General features: G+C 44.6%; 2 pseudogenes; one reads left to right on the top strand and one right to left on the bottom strand.

The window, feature by feature from the left end:
- The window catches only part of LOC125521749 (uncharacterized), a 2,448-nt pseudogene extending 2,348 nt beyond the window's left edge, over positions 1-100 (bottom strand).
- A 4,491-nt stretch (positions 101-4,591) lies between these two features.
- LOC147953412 (uncharacterized) lies at positions 4,592-5,521 on the top strand (annotated as a pseudogene).
- Positions 5,522-5,878: the final 357 nt, after the last annotated feature.

The raw sequence follows: 5,878 nt of genomic DNA, 5'->3' as shown, positions 1-5,878 counted from the left end.
AACTTCGACCCTTCTTTCTTTCTTCATTTAAAAAAGGGGGAGCAAAGCCTGTTTTTTGCTCCCTCAATTGATAGATCAGGGCCCCTCCTGCGGCCCGAACGAAAGGCTCTTTAAGGAAGTAGTCCCATCACTCTCGGGCCCGGCACCAACCAAGAGGAGGCGGGGCTCTCTCCAATCATTCCGAAGAGCCGAGATCTCGTAAAGGAAAAATTAGCTAGCTCAGCAGGTTTGGACCCGGGTGAATCAGTTCAGTGAAGGAAGGAGCCTAAACTTAAGGCTTTTCCAAGCCTTGCCGATAGGCGCCTCATGGCTCGCTCAGTTCGCTCGCGGAGTTCTTAGATCAGTAGATCTGGATAGAGTCTCGCTCATAAAGGAAGAGTAGCGCGCTAGCGCGGCTCGCTTCGCTTTTCGACGCGGAGGCTCGCTGCTGTCTTTTTAGCTTCAAAACTACAGGGCGTGCGTTAGCACTACGGGCTTTTCAGCCTCCCTTTGCTGGTTCCGAACTATCACTGATCCCAGAGATCAACCTTCAAACCTTTTTCTTTGAATCTCAGGAAGGCTTTCTCGGGGAGAAAGCTGGTTGGGGAACTGCTAAACGACCTAAAAGAAAAAGAGGAGACTGACTCTGACCTTTCAAAGCCCTATCTCATCTGGTTGATAGTAGAAGGTACGTACGATGATACCATGGACATAAACGAGGTCGAGCATATCTTTAATGATTTCAAACTAAAGCGTACCTAAAGCCTGCCCTGGATATGAAAAAGGATTTGAGCAGAAGAAGATGAGGATCTATCACCAGATGAGGAAATGGAAACAACTAAGTATTAGTTAGGTTTAGGTTCAGGAAATGGAAATGGTAACAGCGGCCCAAAAATGGTAAGGTTTTCTTTTCAAAGAAAAAGGAACGCAAAAGTTTTGCGAAATCCTTATCTTTCGGCTTTTTAAAGAAGATAGGCCATTACAAAAACAAGGATAACAGTCGACTTTCCTATCAGGATTTTACAACCTGAATACCAAGGGACCACTATTAGAAGAGAGCATAATAAGTAAATGCCGACGCCATCTTTGACTTTTTGGATGGTCGGCGGCGCCATAAACTCGATAACCAGCACCGCGGAGTCAAGAAATTCAACTAAATAGAATCCTAAAACAATCTTATTCGAGCACACACGGGACCCACAGCAATGAAATTCACACAAGCGGCAATCATCCGAGCAGAGAATGGAGAAGGGAAATATACTTGAAATTGTTTTTTTCCGAATGAGAAAGCCTTTGGCAAACTCCTTGCAAATCTGTTTTTGCCGGGCACAATAGACATATCTGCTCAGTCACAACATAAGGAACCCCCAATGTTCCTCAAAGCCTACCCGGCCCTGACAGCTTTAGTTGAATGATCTGATCCCGAAGCAAGCTTTCTACTTAAATTGCTATGACTGGCCAACTAATGATAGGACTACCTATCTTGATGCTTTGAATCTGTATTCAGAGCTTTTTTCCAACTACCGGGACTACTAATTTCAAGTACAAAGCTCTCCTATGAATATGCTACTGCTCTTACTTTCTACCTGAATCCGAGCATTGAAGCAAGCTCTTATCGCGCCATAACCGAGTCTCTCCTTGCAGCTCTGACCATCCACCCGTCATTGCAAATAACTGCTCCTTACTCTTTGATTGTATGTCCATTTTTGCTTGATGTCTGGCTCACCGGATCTGGTACATGAAAAAGCCATTCCTTTTCGCTTTCCTTCAACACTCAGTATACTTTTTTACTGGAAGAGTCAAGCGAAAGCAATTAGTTTAGAAGGAAGAGGAAGACCTAGGGGGCTTACGTCCTCATTTCACTCTTTTTGCTCCTGCGAGACACGACTCAACTACTTTTTACAATTGACAGGGTAGCCCGGAGGTCAGATGAAGGGTCTTCCCCATAAAGATAGATTAGTACTTGGAAGGTTCAGATGAAGGAAGGGCTGAAACAAGGCAAAAACTATTCAATGGGGTAAATAAATATGAGCAATCCGTGAGAATAGCAAACCCCTATCTCTTAAAAAGAAGAAGATAGATAGGTCCACGAGTTGAGACAGAGAAGTTCTAACTAATCAAGTAGGAGTTTACCCACGAGAGTCAGAGGCTGCATCATCAAAGGGGTATAGAAATAATTCAGAAGCACTATGGCCTGAAGCGAAGGGCAGGAACGAACGAATCAATGTGTTCCAATTTATCCGGAGTAAGGACAGCAGCTGAGAAGGGACAAAAAAATAGCGTAGACAAAAGGTAGGACCAGATCATGCGAAGAGCTCTTCGCCCTATTGATTAGGAATCTCGATCAGAAACCACCAGGCCATGTCTCCCGATAAAAGATGATCCCCACAATGGATGTCAGGCCTTGGCTTTATAAAATCTGATTGGATCCGCACTAGAGGATAAGAATACAGATAGGCCTGACTAAGAAGATCTTCAAATTGTCTTACCTGAAAAGATGAGTTATTCAAAGGAATACCTGAAGAATAGAATAGAATAGATAAACACATGGCACAGCTGGGTGCTAGAATAGTAGTTGATAGAAGTTCTAGTCACTTAAAAAAAAAATAACCACTGCTTAACTTAATTAGATCGTAGAAGATAAGCAAGCGGGTTCGGGCAGTTAGTCCTATTTGAAGGTAAGAAGTTCGGGTAGTAAGGGCTAGGTTTATATAGGGGCTATATTTTTGAGAAACATATGGTCTTGCTCATTTCTCATCAAGGAATGGAGATTGGGTTGGTGTTGGAAGGGGGATTCAGTAAACTGACCTTGGCCAGCAAGCAGAAAAAGGACTGAACGTCTTGGGGGCGCGCTAGCGCGCGTACTCTTCTTCTGCGAGACTCCATCCAAATCCACCACTTACTTGTTGGTTGGTGTTCCATTCTGTTATCTTAGACTATGCTGCCTTCTTCAATTCCATTCTTCGTCTCCCTAGTCGAAGTCTTCTTGCTGGCCCAACCCAACATGCATTTTAGAGTGCCGTGCCAGGGCGATAGGCGCTCCGCCAGTCACGCATGATCGCCAGAGCCTTTCTTGGCTATGTAAATATAGGGCCAGAATAAGTGCAAGATCCTCAACAAAATGGATTAAGGTGGGCTTCGGATTTTTCATAATTTTTTTCTATCTTTTCATCAAGTTCTTGTTTGATCTGCCGCTATTATCACAATATCCCTCCTTTTAGGGTTAATGCTATCAATGGTGAATCGATCATTCGCTATCCTTTTTTTTAGAAGAGCTTTTTTGAATGGAAGAAAAGTAATGAAACCCGCGATGGCTACTGAATAACCTCCTTTGATTTTTTTTATAATAAACCCTTTTACCTTTTTCTTCGTTCGCCAAATCTTCTTCAGTTCTATCCAAGCTCGGTTTTGTCTGAATCTTTGTGGAAGAAGAAGCGGTTCGCCAGCCGCTACATCCAGGGATCCCACAAAATCATTAAACCTGGCGGCTGCTCGCTCTTTGATCAGTGATTCACCGGCCACTAGATCGATGAAGAATCTCTCAAAAATCCGCTTTTTGATCAGTGATTCACCAGCCACTACATTCTTGGATCCCACCTTATTCTCAAACCTGGTGGCTCGCTTGATTGGCAGTCCTGTAAGCTCATCTTGCATACAAATTTTTGGGGTACCAGGGCCTGCATCCACCAAGGAACATTTCTTCCCTTAAGCGTAAGCGTAAAACTGAAGATTGTGAGGCGTTTCCACTACATAATAAGAAACTAGAATTAGATCTTGGAAATGATCGACTCCAATAGATGCTCATCATAAGCTTTTTTTTTCCTCCTATTCCTATTGATCAGAAGTATCCAGCAGCGCCACGCCAGAGTGACTTCCGAAGGCGCTACGGACGGGACGAAATCCGGCAGCCAGTTGCTGGCTCTGAATAACCAGCCCAGCAAGAAGCTAATTCTTCCATAACATACATAACGGGGCGGGTTGCGCGCGAGCCGAGTGACGTAGGTGCACAAGAGTACTTCGCGCCACAACCATCTCTTTTTTATAGGTTTCTACGGACCGATGCCTCCTGCTTCATCTGGTAAAAAAGAGTCATAGATATGCCTGTAATTAGAAGGAAGAACCGCCATAAAATCTCCTCGTGTATCGTCTGTAGCGGAACTATGAACGGGAGCTAGCAATCCGGACCGTATTGAAAAGGTTCCTAAGACACAGCATGGAAGAGTCAAAATATTCAGAAGCGAGGTCCAAGAATGAAGAAGGGGTAGAATTACTGAATGAATACGAGCTGTGGCTAATACCCGAGGCATAAAAGACGCATTTTCTACGGGATCCCGAAACCACCAGCCACCCCGACCTAATTCATGATGAGCCCACCAACTTCCTGGCGAGATGCCTACGGTTAAAAACAACCGACATGTCAAGATCCAAATTCGAATTGGTTTCCTGGTCCTGGTCAGAGACCACCGTGTTCGCGCCGGCGGTCCAACAAAGAGGCGAAGTAGTGGTGTCTTTCTTTCCATTACGAACGACACGCTTCGCCTGCTCCCTCCCCGTGTCCATTAGCGCTCCTGTCCAGAGCGAAGAGAAGGCGAAAAAGCGCCGCCGAAGCAGCATGAGCAGGCTTCTATTGCTACGCAACAATAGAGCAGGCGCGCCGCCCACAAAATGTTTGAATGATCGGTAAAGAGCGAGCTTCTTATATGGGATCCGACGCATCCAGCAGAGCGAAGCAGCGTTCCATTCTTTTCGGCGGCATCCTTCCGCATTGGCGGCGAGTGGAGTGCCACAATCCCATTCATCATTTTTGATCTACATAACCCAAAGCCCATAGCACTGGCGACATCTCCGGCATAAATGCAAGAGGATGTATAGCTGATATAGGATCTTGTGGAACTGGATTTGATTCTGCAAGCGGTTCGGTACGAACGAAGAAATTTCGAACAAAAGGATCGGAACTCGCTGATAGGAAAGGAGAGAAAAACAAAGCAATGCCAAGAGCTCCGTCAATCTGCTGTTCATCGATAGACGAAGCTCTCTCTTTTTCATCTCGTGCCAGATGTAACAAAAGATTAGTCCTTTTTCCTTCTCGCGAACCACGGGAGCGCCCAGCGCCCAGAAGAGCAAAGCTCATTTTCAAAACAGGGTCAAGCGGCGCATTAAAAAGGCTGGCCCGTTAAAAGGACGCTTACTTTGCGAACGAAGTTCAGAATCAACAAGGGTTCTCCGAACGAAGGGAGTGTACAACTGGGCGCAGCCCGACTTTTTTGTTGGAGAGATAGAATGGAGTTCTTCACGAAGTTCGAGACAAAGGAAAAATAAAAGTTTCTCTATAGCCTCTTCGTTTTGAGACATTATGGCTTTGGGTCGACCCCGGTAACAAAAAAGGAATCCATAAAAACTTGGGATCCAACACCATGATAAAATACTACCCTCATGATTAGACCATGTCCCTGAGATTTGATAAAAAAAAGGTGCATTAGCGGTTAATACGTTGTAATTAGATAAGTTATTTGGAATATGACGGAACGAAAGACCAAGGAAAGGAAGAAGAATGCACCAAAATGCAAGTGCTGCACCAAACGCTGGTGGTTGTTTCTTGTTGTAAGTGAATGCAACGAAAAGACCCGGAAATAACGAATAATGAGAAAAATTCGATTTATAGACATTTCGTGCTCATTTCCAAATTTATGCTTAGTTATTCCCATCATCCGGTAACCACAGGATGATCCCAATCTCCTTTTAGTAATAGATCTTTTTGATATGTCTCAGTCTCAGCGGCAAGGAAGAGAAAATGCATCGAGTCGTTTATCAAGAAAGTGGACGAGCATGGCGGTCCCTATATCTCTGAGGGGTGTACCACTTTTTTTTTCAAGTCAGCTTAAGAGGTTCAAAAGAGAAA

This window comes from Triticum urartu, unplaced genomic scaffold (assembly GCF_056163025.1).
Source record: "Triticum urartu cultivar PI428250 unplaced genomic scaffold, HENAU_Tu73 scaffold2, whole genome shotgun sequence".
In the NCBI taxonomy this organism is placed as follows: Eukaryota; Viridiplantae; Streptophyta; class Magnoliopsida; order Poales; family Poaceae; genus Triticum; species Triticum urartu.
This window is presented reverse-complemented; position numbering and strand designations above follow the sequence as displayed.